Source organism: Vipera berus (assembly GCF_964194415.1).
Source record: "Vipera berus genome assembly, chromosome: 2".
Lineage (NCBI taxonomy): Eukaryota > Metazoa > Chordata > Lepidosauria > Squamata > Viperidae > Vipera > Vipera berus.
This window is the reverse complement of record NC_138203.1, coordinates 275,556,091-275,571,532: the sequence shown is the minus strand read 5'-3', so window position 1 is coordinate 275,571,532 and position 15,442 is coordinate 275,556,091.

Below are 15,442 nucleotides of genomic sequence, written 5' to 3'. Positions count from 1 at the left end.
CCAATCAACCAGAGGAAATACATGAACTTTTTACTAGTCAGCTAACTTAGGTATATTGTTGTGATTCAGGGTCAGCCTGTGGGTTCGGCAGTTGGGTCGGACGATTCAGAGGAGGAGGAGGGGGGTGTTGGAGAGCTTGCTGTGGATAGCCTTGAGGCTCCGCAGAGCCCTCAGCCAGGTCCCTCCCATCTGGTTACGACGCAGACCCAGCTGTGTGAGCCTGACAGCGTGGATGAAGATGACCCACAGCTGGCCTTGTTCAAGGACGCCCGACGCAGGAGGTAGTCAATCAGGAGTAAACAGAGGAAGGCAATGGGGCACCTAGGAAGGAGGCAGAGAGAAGCCACGCCTTTAACTGTTTAAAAGGGGAATGTGTGGGAGGGCTGGTTTGCTGAAGGCAACCGTTTGAATAGCTCCTGTTTCATGGTTTGTGTTTTGTTTGCTCTGTTTTGTGTCCATAAATTTGGCAGGCTTAGTTCCAGCCTCTTGCCTTCTTGTAAAGGGGTTGTCCCTGCCTTTTCTGCAGGGCCGGTAGTAGGCTGGTACAGAACATATATAGGAAGCACATCATAATCGTAATGGGGGACTTTAATTACCCTGACATCAACTGGGAGACAAACTGCACCAAGTGGAAGATCAAATAAATTCCTGACAAACCTAGCAGACAACTTTGTCTCCCAGAAAGTAGAGAAGGGAACTAGGGGATTAGCCATATTGGATCTAATCCTCACTAACAGAGATGAAATGATAGAAGGTGTTGAAGCCACAGGAACCTTGAAGGGAAGTGATCATGCAGTATTGGAATTCAACATTATGGAAGCACAAGCAATAGAACACAGTCAAACCAGAGTCTTGGACTTTAAGAGAGATAATTTCAATAAATTTGGGGGAACTTGGGAAGGATACTATGGATGGGAATCCTCAAGAGGAAAACAACTCAATTTAGTCACTTTATCAAGGAATGAAATAAGATTGGTTTGGCAGGATATGTTTTGCTACCTTAAGCCTGTGCAGACCATGTTAAGGTGTGTGGGGAGTAGGCCCAAGCTCAGTGAAAAAAGCGGGGTAAAATTTCACATGTAAAAGCTGTTCTGCCTTGCAGATGAAGCTGATGGGGAAGAGCTGTAGGAATATTAATTTGAGGAGAAAAGGGATTGTGGCTTTGATCACAGGATCTCCAGGTTTGTTAGCAATTCGTTTTGTGATCTCGTTTTCTTAGAGCTGCTTGCTTGTTTCCCTTTGATGGTTGCTCCGTGATAGCAGCACTAAGATGCTAACGTATTCGTTGCATCCTCCTTGGTATTGGCGATGTGAGAAAAAATGCACATCTTGCAACTGCTTTAGGTAGAGACGGAGCAACGTGATTTTCAGCTTCACGACCCTAGATGGCAGACTATAGATAAGCTCCAGGCAACTCGTCACTGCAAGTAGAGCATTGGCAATTGAGGCGAAAGGAAACATTCGAATATTAGATTGCTAGAGAGGATTTGGAGGAGAGGAAGTCAACAGTCCCTTTGGCTGGCGATTCCAGGTCGGAAGTCCAATGAAGAAGCAAAGTTAGCAAAGTGGCTGCCTTGTTCGGGTTGACTTTCCCCATCAGGGGACCCATGTTGCAGTCCCGGACTGTGTCCGTCTATGACCACTGATATTCTTGGATTCTCAAGGACATCAAAAGGGACTCGAGTCAATCTAACTCTCGTGAACTCATGAGTTCTGGTCTACCCAGCCCGGCGGGCAAACTGGTGGACTGGGAGTTGCTTGGATCCCCCAGGCGGTCTGCAAGATTGAGCAGACCGCCACCATATTTGCAAGAGTTTATTCTCAATAATAATGTGTGTACATTCTAGGGGGGAGGGGTGTAATTTATTGGGATTTTACTTGAACTGCTTTCACATGTCTTTTGAATGCTGCTTAAGGTTGCTCAATTGGGGTGTCTGTGTAACGGCCACTGACTAGCCAGTCATGCAGTCTCCAAGATTATCATTGAATGATGTGGGGTGGGAATGAGTTCCTTTAAACCTATTGGCCACCGCCTAGTAGCCAACCATATAATTAACTGCGCAGAAGCCTCTGTTCTAGTTCTGTTCCTGTTTGCCTCCATAAAGCAACGTTCCTGTTTGCAACCTCTGGTCTCACTTCCTGCCTCCAAAGAACTCACTGCACAACAATTATGTTATTCAGCATATGGTTGACCACAAGCTGAGTCACATCGCATTTTATTATTGCGCTTGGCTCAGTTGCAAAGGTTGGTTGCTTAAAGCCGAAGAGTCCTTGATAGCATGTAATCAGTGAAAACATCTTGCAAACGCCTTCGGTGGAGATGAGACAAGCTTGGTTTTTTTCTGCTCCCTAGCGGGAGAAGGCAGTCAATAGGTTTTCTCAAAATAGGTTTTTAAGAAGAGACTGGACAACCACCTATCTGAAATGGTATAGGGCCTCCTGCTTGAGCAGGGGGTTGGACTAGAGGACCTCCAAGGTCCCTTCAGCTCTATCCTGATCGAACAGGGAAAATCTGCGTCTAGAAAGCAGACCCTGTAATTCAGCAGGCAGCCTCTGGTTTATTTTAAAGGAGTTAAAACCATAGAGTACTGCATTTCTAGAAAGGATGAGAAGAGAAGGGCAAAGGAACTTCCTTTTCCGGATCACTGACGGGAGGAAGGTGGTGTGCAGAGCGGCTTTTGTGCTCTTCCAAGGATGGAAGCAGCAGCTGGGAGGTGAGTGGAGGGCAGGTCGGAGGAGAAGCCGGGAGCAAGCGGGGCTGTTTGGTTTCCTCCACTGCGTGGAAGCGGAGAAGCAACTCGGCTGAAGCAGGTCAGTTGCTGCTGCAAATCCTTTCCCTCCCCAACTTTTAAATCTACTGGTGCTGCACGCTGTTAAACTGGTGGCTGCAATTTTCTGCCCGTGGGAAGATTTTAAAAAGTCTCTTTCGAGTGAAGGTTGATTCTTTGGGAATGGCTTCCCTCCAGAGGTTGGGGGTACTCCGTCACTCGAGGCTTGTAACAGAGTTGGAAGGAACCTTACAGGTCTTCTGTTCCGACCCCCTGCTCAAGCAGGAGATCCTATACCATTTCAGACACATGGCTGTCCCGTCTCTTTAAAAGCCACCACTGATCGTGCACCCACAACTTCGGAAAGCAAACCGGTCCACTTGCTAATTCTTCTCAGGGTCAGGGAATTTTCCCTTAGTTGTAGGTTACTTCTTGATTAGTTTCCATCTACTGCTTGTCTTTCCTTCTGGTGCTTTGGAAAATGAGTTGACCCCCCTCTTCCTGCCCCCTCAAGTATTGGAACATGTCACCCCTAGTCCTTCCTTTCACTAACTAGACATACCCAACTCCTGCAGCCATTCTTTATGTTTTATCCTCCAGCCCCCTAATCATCCTTGCTGCATTCTCTTTGCTCTTTATAGAATCTCAACACTTTTTTTTATATTGTGGTGACCAAAACTGGATGCAGTATTCCCAGTATGGTCTTACCATAGCATTATAAATTGGTGCTAACACTTCATGTGATCTTGATTCTGTGCCTCTCTTTAGGCATCCTAGGATTGCATTGGCTGTTTTGGCCACTGCATCACAGTGTTGGCTCACATCTACGTGATTGTCCACTAAAACCTCAAGATGTCATAAAACTGAGTTCAGGCCACTCAAGTGGAACAACCTGCCTCCAGAGGTGGTGAATGCTCCAACACTGGAGGTTTTTAAGAAGAGACTGGACAGCCATTTGCCTGAAATGGTATAGGGTTTCCTGCCTGAGCAGGGGTTTGAACTTGATGACCTCCAAGGTCCCTTCCAACTTTATATATATTATTATTATAAGTGAAGTTTTCCAGTAGTTCTTTTATTTTTGTGTTATTTGGACAAAAAGCAAGACATGCATGGTTAATTAGTTCCTTTATATTTATATTTATACATATACTTGTCTAATTTTAAAGTTATTTTACTACAGTAAGTTATTCCCAACAAGGCTCTTCAGGTTACTATGCCCAACAAGGCTACTCAAGTTGCTGTAAGTATTGCTGCCCAACTAGGCTACTCAATCACACAATACTCACATATCCTCTCAACACAGGTGATCAGGCCATATCAGGAACTTTACATCCTCATGCTTTGGTCCAAGACTCCATAAAAAAAATGCAACCTCCTACACTCCTTATGCCCACTAATGTTTTACCTGCTTTCACCAATAATATATCGTTCATACATGCACTCAGAATCTTTCCTTATCAGTACACACATTCCAGCAACGTGAGTTTCCCCAATGCGATCTCAAGAAAAGGCTAACTATGATTGCATTACGGGCCCTCTATATTCATAACTTACATTTGTGATATATTCATAACGTATGACATAAAATATGTAACAAAGATCCCTCTCACATTTATTGCTATTGATCCATGTTCCACTTATTCTGTACCTTGATATTTGCTTTTTCTTGGCTAAGAGGAAAGCCTATTTTTTTTCCTCCATTGAATTTCAATTTTTTAGATGGGGTCCCAGAGTTCAAATATATCAAGATTCTACTGTATCTTGGACTTCCTCATGGCAAGGCTCCGTTGACGGCAGCCATTTCGGCTGTCAGCCCCGTTGTTTCTGTAGAGCCGCCAAAAACAGCGACGATCAGCTGTTTGGCGGCTCGGAAGCCCGCTCCTCAGGAGAAGAGGAGGGGGTGAGCGCCCAGGCAGGGGTAGAGCTCTCCCAGACCGCCACAGTTGAAACTCTGGTGGTTGAAGGATTGAGCCCCCTCGAAGCCTGGGTTTGCTCCGGACTTCGGGACGCCTCTGCTCCAAGGCTTTGGAGCAGATCAGGACGCTGCAACCATCCCTGCCAGCGAGAGTGAACTTTGGATTACTTGGATGCAGGCAGAGCTGTACAGGAGAATGTTGTCAGAGCAAGTATATGAACTTTAACTCAGTAGATTTTGTGGAGACTTTTAAAAGTGAAAGTGCACAACAGAATTAAGTGGGTGAAAATGGCTGCCAAATCATCTAAAGTTCCTAGAAGCGCGGGGGCTTCGCCAGTTCAGCAATCTTCATTACAGGCTTTAATGCCCTCCCCCCGGCACCTGCACCCGCACCAGCCTTGACAATAAAAGATCTGCAGGATGTTTTGCAAGAGGCTTTGAAAAAGCAATCCCAGCAATTAGCTGAACTTATTGGGGAGAAGAATACAGAAATAAGGGCAGACATCTTACTTGCACTTCAAGGCATGGCTGTTTGTACTGTATTGAACGTTTGGATGAGAGAGTGGAAGAACTTAGCCAAAATTTAGATGCCAAAATAACGGATGCTGAAACGGTGATGGAAAAGATTGATGACGATTTATTATTGGTTCAGCATAGAGAGATGGAATTTGCTGTGAGAAGTAGAGGGATGAAGGAAGACCCTAAGGAAAATTTGACAAAAGTAGTTTCAGAAGCCCTCGAAGAGGTTTTGGGGCGCTCAGCAGAAGATATTATGGTGGACATAGATAAAATATTTCGTGTTAATTCCTGGATTGCAAGACAAAGGAAACTACCTAGAGATGTGGTGGTTTATTTCACAAAGAGAGCAATTAGAAATGAGGTTATTCAAGCCTTTTATAATAGCAAATTTGCAGTTGCAGAGCAAGAAGTTTTAATTTTAAAAGAGATCCCTCCAAGAATATGGTGGACTTGTAAAAAGGTTAAAGCTTTTTGGATTAAAATTTGGTGGAATATGCAAAAAGATATTTAAGAAAAGGATAAAGTTTTCTCCGCAATTGTTTTTATTGGGTTTTATTACAGATACTACTGTTATAGATACAAAGTTGATGTTGAATTTAATTACGGCAGCGAGACTTTTAGTAGCACAACATTGGAAGAAGGAAGAACTGCCAACTATAGAAGAGTGGACTTTGAAAGTTTCTAATTTTGCGGAAATGGCAAAGATTTCAGCATATTTGAAAGACTATTCGCAACAGAGATACATTGTGGAATAGTGAAGATGGATTGAATATATTCAGAATAAATATGGGACTAAAAAGTTTCATTTAGCATTTGAATAAGTAGTGGATTTTTATGACGTATATTTAGTTAGTAGTTATTTTATTAATAATTTGACTATGGAGAGTTAAAGTGTGATAGAATTTAATGTTTTATTATTGTTGTTGGCATATTTTAGATTATGCTTGTTTGTATTATTATACCCTGTATTCAGCTCTGGGAAGTCGGGGAGGGGAGGGGAGGGAGGGTTGGGGAGAGGGGAGGGGGAGGAGGGGGTTTTTTTGTACTCAAAAATGTATTGTAAAATCTTTCAATAAAAAAAAGATTCTACTTTATTTTGAGCTTGTCTCCTGGGTGTTGGCTATTTCTGCCAGCTTAGCGTCATCTCCAAATTTGATACATTCTTCTATTCCCTCATCTAAATTGTTTATGAAAATATTGAAGAATATTGAAGATAGAGCCTTGGGGGTACCCTGCTACTTACAGCGCTCCATATAGATGTAGTTCCATTAAGAACTAATCATTGGGTGTGGTTTGTCAGCCAATTACAAATCCATCTAATGGGGATTAAATCAAGTCCAAAGTCCGCAAGAAGCATCTGATGTTCTGAGTTGAAAAAAAACAGTTCAAAGTCCAAAAGATGGGATCTGGCACAGCTGGGAAGATGCACATCAGAAAAAGCAGGTGTTCCTGAAAAACACATCTTCACCAAGCAGCTAGTTAAATCATCCTTCCCCAGTTGTTCGTTTTGAGGATGGGAGGGGCTGCTGCTGACTCCTTTGTGCCTCCCATTGCTCTGCTGTCCTCACCTGTGAATCGAACTGGAGGCACAATTGACAAATGCCAATTGTGGTCAGTAAGTGAGGACTGCTTGAATTGGGGTGTTGTCAGAATGGTTATTGACAGTATTTTCTCTCCTTATTTGGACTTCCATGAGCAAAACGGGTGCTTCACATCTTGCAGAAGCTTTAGGTATCATTTCATTAATTAAGCCCCACATCTGGTTTGGGGGCATTTTTTCAGGCTTGAAAGACATCATTTTCCCACATTCTATAGTTTATGGGTGTATTTATATTTGTTTATGCATATATCTACAATTGTATAATCTATCCTCATCACTTCCCGGTATATTTGATGATACACCTTTGCAGTGCTAAGAATTTGTGATTGGCCCAAATCAACAAGAGAATTTCATGAATGAATGGATACCTGAACTTGGATCTGGGTAGTCTTCTGTCTACCATGATGATCCATGATGGTGCACTGCCCTTCTGATGGGAGAGGGACCTTGGCAGCTCTCCTGTGATATCTTTAGCTTTGCTTTGGTTTGCTGTTTCCCCTTTGCTTTGGTGTGCCTTTCTGGGGACTGTTAGGGGGGGAGGGAATCGCCTGAGGCCATCTGCTTCACCTCACCAAAGAAAAGAGGCCTGGGAACATCTTATCCTGCAGTCTCTCCCCCCCCCCCCCCCCGAGTTCTCACACAACATCTTCGCACCTCTGAATCGGCTCCTATGGACTCGGCAGTTGGGAGGGCTTTTAAACAATGGGTTTTAGCCTAACGATTTCATGCAGGAACTTCAGATCCTGCCTGCCTTCCCTTGCTTTCACTAACTCTCAATAAAAGGTCCTTTTCAAATGCTGCCAGTTTCAAGAGTTCTTCTTTCTTCAGAGATTCAGCTGAGGCAGGGCCTTACATCTTCCATGTGTCAAATGAATTATAATTAATGTAAGAGGTTATTCTAGCATTGTGGCATGTTTGCTTTTTTGTTGTAATTATAGATTTTGCTTTCACATCTGCAATCATTTTATGCACCATTAAGCTTTAAATTTAAACTTTGGGCTCAGTTGTGGTCGTACGTTGAGGGCTATCTGTATTTGAACTTGGATCTTGGTAGTCTTCCATGTGTCAAATGAATCATGATTAATGTAAGAGGTTATTGTAACATAATAGTATGGTTACTTTTTATTTAAATGTATACTTTTTTCGTATTTTCTACAAGAATTTTATAAACAATTAACATTACACTTTTCTTTAAATCCCATAGGCAAAGAGGATGGCAATAAGAGCAACTGGAAACTCTGAATTAGAAGCAACGTTGAAAGAAAATCAATCCAGAAATCAAAATATTTTCTATTTCCTTCAGAAAGCCACACCATTCTCCTCCAGCAGCTAATAGACAAGAGAGAAAACAAAGAAATATTTCAAGCTGCAATAAGTAGAGCATATGGAACTCAAGAATACATTACATGAAAAGGCAAGGGAGATTATTCCTAATTCAGTAACAGAGTGAAATATCTGGAAGTCACGGGATAGGAAAAAGTCACTTGGAAGAGCCACCTAGGGCAGACAGTGATGCAAGCTGTGCTCTGGGAGGAAAAAAAAGAGCTTTAATTAAAAAACTCACTAAAAAAGGGATCACACGTTTTTGACCTCAAGGATATAATTGGTGGAAAAGCTCAATATATGTGCTTATTGTAGGAAACATACAACTTGCAAATCACAGCTGATTTGCATGACAAGACCCATACAGGAGAGAAGCCATAAAAGTTCTCCCAATGTGGTAAATACTTCAGTGAGCGTGGCACTGTGGTGATACATCAAAGGACTGACACCATGTATGACTGCCCAGATTATGTGAAAGTTTCATTGGAAATTCCCAATGTGATGAGGCAAGAGAGCACTCACACAGCAGAGAAATCCATTAAATGTGTTGATTGTGGTAAATGCTTCACTCAGAATTACTACCTTGTGAGACACCAGTGGATTCACACAGGAGAGAAACCCTTTGAATGTCCTGACTGCGGTAAAGGTTTTATTCACAATTCCAGGCTGGTAACACACCAGAGAACTCACACCGGAGAGAAACCCTTTGAATGTCCTGACTGTGGGAAAAGTTTCACTAACCGTTCCAGCCTGGTAACGCACCAGAGGACTCACACAGGAAACAAACCCTTTGAATGTCCTGATTGTGGTAAAGGGTTCAGCCAGAATTCCAGCCTGGTGAAACACCAGAGGACTCACACAGCAGAGAAACCCTTTGAATGTCCTGATTGTGGGAAAGCTTTCGGCCAGAATTCCACCCTGGTGACACACCAGAGGACTCACACAGGAGAGAAACCCTTTGAATGTCCTGATTGTGGGAAAAGATTCAGTAAGAATGCCCACCTGGTCATACACGAGAGGATTCACACAGGAGAGAAACCTTTTGAATGTCCTGATTGTGGGAAATGTTTCAATAACAATTCCAGTCTGGTAACACACCACAGGACTCACACAGGAGAGAAACCCTTTGAATGTCCTGATTGTGGAAAAGGTTTCAGTAACAATTCCACCCTTATAACACACCAGAGGCCTCATACAGGAGAGAAACCTTTTGAATGTCCTGATTGTGGGAAAAGTTTCAGTAACAATTCCACCCTTATAACACACCAGAGGACTCACACAGGAGAGAAACCCTTTGAATGTCCTGATTGTGGTAAAGGTTTCAGTGACAGTTCCAGTCTGGTGAAACACCAGAGGACTCACACAGGAGAGAAACCCTTTGAATGTCCTTATTGTGGTAAAGGTTACAGTGACAGTTCCAGTCTGGTGAAACACCAGAGGACTCACACAGGAGAGAAACCCTTTGAATGTCCTGATTGTGGGAAACGTTTCAGTTATAATTCCAAGCTTGTGAAACACCAGAGGACTCACACAGGAGAGAAACCCTTTGAATGTCCTGATTGTGGGAAAAGTTTCAGCCAGAATTCCACCCTGGTGATACACCAGAGGACTCACTCAGGAGAGAAACCTTTTGAATGTCCTCAGTGTGGGAAAAGTTTCAGTAAGAATGCCCACCTGGTCATACACGAGAGGATTCACACAGGAGAGAAACCTTTTGAATGTCCTGATTGTGGGATATGTTTCAATAACAATTCCAGCCTGGTAACACACCACAGGACTCACACAGGAGAGAAACCCTTTGAATGTCCTCATTGTGGGAAAAGTTTCAGTAAGAATTCCCACCTGGTGATACACAAGAGGACTCACACAGGAGAGAAACCCTTTGAATGTCCTGATTGTGGTAAAGGATTCAGTGACAGTTCCAGTCTGGTGAGACACCAGAGGACTCACACAGGAGAGAAACCCTTTGAATGTCCTGATTGTGGGAAAGGTTTCAGCCAGAATGTCCACCTGGTGAAACACCAGAGGACTCACACAGGAGAGAAACCCTTTGAATGTCCTTATTGTGGTAAATGTTTCAGTCAGAATTCCACCCTGGTGACACACCAGAGGACTCACACAGGAGAAAAACCCTTTCAATGTCCTGATTGTGGGAAAGGTTTCAGCCAGAATGTCCACCTGGTGATACACCAGAGGACTCACACAGGAGAGAAACCCTTTGAATGTCCTGATTGCAGTAAAGGTTTCACTAGAAATTCCCACCTGGTGATACATCAGAGGACTCACACAGGAGAGAAACCCTTTGAATGTCCTGATTGTGGTAAAGGTTTCAGTTACAATTCCAGCCTAGTGCAACACAAGAGGACTCATACAGGAGATGAACCCTTTGAATGTCCTGACTGTGGTAAAGGTTTCAGTAACAGTTCCACCCTGTTAACACAGCAGAGGACAGGAAAGAATCCTTTTTAATGCCCTGATTATAGTAAAGGTTTCAGTCAGAATTCCAACCTAGTAGTACAACAGAGGACTCATATGAGGGAGAAACCTTTCAAATGTCCCTTTGAATGTGCAGATTGTGGAAAAAGGTTCATTAGAAAGTCCCATCTCATTAGACACCAGAGGATTCACACAGGGGAGAAACCTTTCAAATATCCAGTCTGTGCATGTAATTTCACTCATATATGATCCCTTATTGCTCACAAAGAAATCTGTATGAGGCAAAAGTAGAAGAGTTTTAGAGAAGGCTTGAGTTTCATTTTGATGTCCCATTGAAAGTGTAGGTGAGAAATTGAAATATTTCTCAGGATTGTAGGTGGAGAGGAAAGGAAAATGATTAATTACCTCTCTGATTATCAGTGGAACATTCTGGATATTTCCTTTTGCAGAAATACTGGAATTCATGAAATAGGCTTTTGCGTGGTGTTTTTGAATATTGATTATGTAATTGCAACATCTGAAATTTCAATCTTCTGTCTTGTTTTCCTCCAGATTTTGAGCCCCAGAATTCCTTAGCCACCATACAACAGGTGCTCAAGATACAAACGTCATGGCCTTGCAATTACATTTGCACGTTGCAGCGGATGTCAAGTGGTACTGCTTTCCGTAACTACCCGCATTCTGCTGCTCTCCCTTGAGGCAGCCATTAATTGAATGTGTGAGTCGCTAAGCGGAACACTGGCTACCTCAGGTTTAGGGAAAACTCTTGGCCTAGCACAGGGCTTGCCTGCTGTAGATATCCCTAGGCCTCCCCCACAGTAGATAATGTTTCGTTTTTGAAAATGTGTTATGTTAAAATTGTCAGTAGCTTTTGACAAGGGAAAAAAATGAGTATTTTCAATGTTGCCATGAAAATTATGGCAAGGCAAGTCGCTCAAAGTTGTCTCAAACGGCGTGATGAGCAGCTATTATAGTTTAATAAATAAATGAATTTAATAATAAAAAGTAATGTAAAGCTCATTTCCCAATTCTTGTTCAGTGATGAGGACTCCACACATAACAGTGGGTTTCTAACACAGTACAATTGTTAACTTGTAATCTATCTCTTGTGCATTCTACCTCTCTATGACCAATCTATTTTCCTGCTTTCCTTCCCTCTTCATTATAAATTTAAAATTACAGTTTCAGTCATACATCAGTCTAGCCTCTCTGTGCCTCTGATGATGTGAGCTGAAATTAGGCTTAATTTATTTGTTGTGTTTCTATCTGCCCGAGTCTTAAGTTCGATGGAAGTATGACATTTTATTAGGCTTGCGGACTACTGCACACCCACGGCTATTTTTCATCCTTCCTGAGGACCCTAGTGGGTCCAAGCTGCCCCGGAGAGAGGGCAAAGAAAAGGATGCCTTGGTGACTCTGGAATGAGGGAGGGCTGTCATCTTGGGGAAAACCTAACCTAACAGGAGAAAGGCTGTATTTCACCTATTGGCCCAAGCTACTTGCAACTGAAGTCCAAAAGAACTAACCAGCACAACAGTAAACAGCATGCTTGAAATTGGGTAAGGAATCTGATTTTCCCTTTTCCATTCCACACTTAATTTCCTGGAAAAGATACCCAAGAAGCAAAATACCGGTATCACCAAAAGTGAAGGAGGGGGACTTCTGCCCCACCTTTATACTAACGGAAGCAGCTAATTAAAATTTCCATGGAGGATGAAAATATATGATAGTTTAGTTTAGTTTTAGTTTTACTGAATTTTTATACCGCCCTTCTCCCGAAGGACTCAGGGCGGGGAACAGGGCATATAAATAGAAATACAAAAGTTAAAAAAGGATTAAATTATTGCCCAATTAAAACAATCAAAATATAAAAACATTAAAACCCTAACATTCCCCCATCAGGCCAGGCCAGCTTGTTCGAATAGATGGGTCTTTAACCTGCACCGGAAGGAGCGAAGATCCGGTGCCATCCGGAGCTCAACTGGCAGTTGGTTCCATAAAGCCGGGGCGCCCACAGAGAAGGCCCTCCCCCTGGGGGCCACCAGCCGGCATTCTCTGACCGGAGGCATCCTGAGGAGGCCCTCTCTATGGGAACGCACAGGGCGGAGGGGAGTCGACGCCGGCAGCAGGTGGTCCCCGAGGTATTCCGGACCCATGCCATGTAAGGACTTAAAAACCATCACCAAGACCTTGAATAGTGAAATAAATGTATAAACGTGAAAGCCAAAATTTAATTTTGGAAAAGTTTAAAATTGTTGAGTGGTTAAGACTCATTTTAAAAACCATTGTTCTTATTGAAAACTAAATAGATGCTGACACCTCGTGGTGGTTGAAGATTATGACAGTTATGATCTCCATAGAGAACTTGCCAAAACCTGGCAAAAGCTAATCTGTGTTTGTGATCTTCAAAGCTTTAATAACAAGGAAACAGTTGTGACAAAAAAAAATCTGTGACAAAAATCTGGGCTGCAGACAAAGAGAATTATAAACTTTAGAAAAAAAAAATTTTGAACTCTGGATTACAAATATCTGTTTAACTGGGACTCTAAGGCTATTTGCAGATAAGAAGAAAAAAAGAAAGTGTCAGCATTTCTATAAACATGGGAGACATTTTCTGTTCTTTCTCTTCTCTCCTACGGCTCCTTAATTATTTTCAAAAATTTATTGTTCAAATAAAGAGAGGGACATTATTTGAAGCTGTGAAATGACATTTTAGCTATGCAGATAGATTATTCTTATTGTACTGGGATTGGAAGATACCAAAAATTCCACGATTGTTTATTTCACCAACACAATTCGAAAAGACAGTTTACAATTTTTTTTTAGTAGATCCCATGCAATGTGAAGGATACTCTGTGACCAGGAGCATATAATACTATGAATGTGACAAAAACTTTGGTCAGAATAGCTCCCTTGAGATTCACAGAAAGACCTACACAGGACAGATGCCCTATAAGTGTTCCCAATGTGGTAAATGCTTTAGCAAACATGGCAACGTGGTGATACATCAGAGAACTCGCACCAGGGAGAAACCATATGAGTGTCCAGTTTGTGGGGAAAGTTTCATTGCAAATTCCCACCTGGTGATACACCAGAGGACTCATACAGGAGAAAAGCCTTTTGAATGTCCTGATTGTGGGGAAAATTTCAGTTGGAATTATGACCTGGTGACACACCAGAGGACTCACAGAAGAGAGAATCCATAAGTGTCCAGAGTCTAGAAAAAGTTTCATTTAATTTGCAGTCTGGTGAAATACCAGGGCATACATACAGGGCAAGTGTCCATATTGTAGGTAAAATTTTAGTGCTCTTCTGTCCTTGTGAAACACCAGAGGACATATACAGGAGAGAAACCGTACAAAAGGATTGTGGGAAAGATTTCAGTACTAGGTCTAGTCTTTTTAAGTCATTTAGGTTTACGCAGGGAGAAACCTTTCTGATGTCCGGTCTGTAGACAGTATTTCAGGCATAAACCATCCCTTATGGCACATAAGGAAATCCACAAGGCAAAAATCAGATGAGTTTAGAAAAACGTTGAATTTCATTTCTGATCTCCCATTTCTGATCTCCCAATGAGAAATTGACTGTTTGAAATTTGGCCTGATTGTTTCTAGTGAAAGATGTCACTGGGTTAGACTTGTACGTGGAGAGAGAAAAATGGAAAATTTATTTATTGATTGATAAAGGCTAGCTACCTGTTTTTGATTATTAGCAGTAGTTACTGGATATTTCCTTCTGTAGAAGCTGTGGAGTTTTGCAAAAAGACATTTGTGTGGTGTTTTTTGTACATTGATTGTGGAAATCCAACATCTGGAGTTTCAGATTTCTACCTTGGTGTCCTCTAGATTTTGAGCGCAAAATTCCTGAGCCAACGTACAAGTAGTCCTTGAGATATAACTGCAATGAGGCCTGGCAACTACAGCTGCATATTGCAACAATTGTTAAGCAAGTCTACCCCGACTCCCTACTCTCCATTAAGCAATTAAAACAAATATGTTAGCTGGTAAGCAGAACCCTGGTTACTTCAGGGTTGAGGGCATAGCCCAGGCTTAGGCTTGCCTTTCGAAGGCCTCCCCTATCCCAACCTTTTCCAACAGGGACCCCTCAGGCTTTTCTCCACTCCCACTAGATCCCTGCAGTCCTTAGGCCTGAATTCCACCCCATCAGGCCTCACAGCCTCCTCCGCCTTACCTTTTGAAATTTCTGAAGCTCATGTTGGAGAAGGAGGGCAGGACATGCATCCCTGGGCCACATGACTGGGTCCTGGAAGCAGTGGTTATTTTAATTGTGCCCAGGATTCATCCCAGGGCCATGTGGTGGACTTGTGGAAGCGGCTGCCATTTTACCACACCTGCCTCATGGCCAAAATGGTGGCTGCTTCTTGATCACTCTTGTGTGGGAATAGAATAGAATAGAATAGAATAGAATAGAATAGAATAGAATAGAATAGAATAGAATAGAATAGAATAGAATAGAATAGAATAGAATAGAGCTGGAAGGGACCTTGGAGGTCTTCTAGTCCAGCCCCTTGCTCAAGCAGGAGGACCTATATCATCTCAGACAAGTGACTGTCTCTAGCCTCTTCTTAAAAATCTCCAGTGATGGAGTGCCCATGATTTCTGAAGGCAAAGCTGTTCCACTGGTTAATTGTCCTCACTGTCAGGAAGTTTCTCCTTAAATTCCAGGTGGTTTCTCTCTTTGATCAGTTTCCAACCATTGTTTCCTGTCCTACCCTCTGGTGCTTTGGTGAATAACATGACCGCCTCTTCTCGGTGGCAGCCCCTCAAATACTGGAATACTACTATCATGTCTCCCCTATTTCTTCTTTTCTTTAGACTAGCCAAACCCAAGTCCTGCAGCCATTATTTATATGTTTTAGTC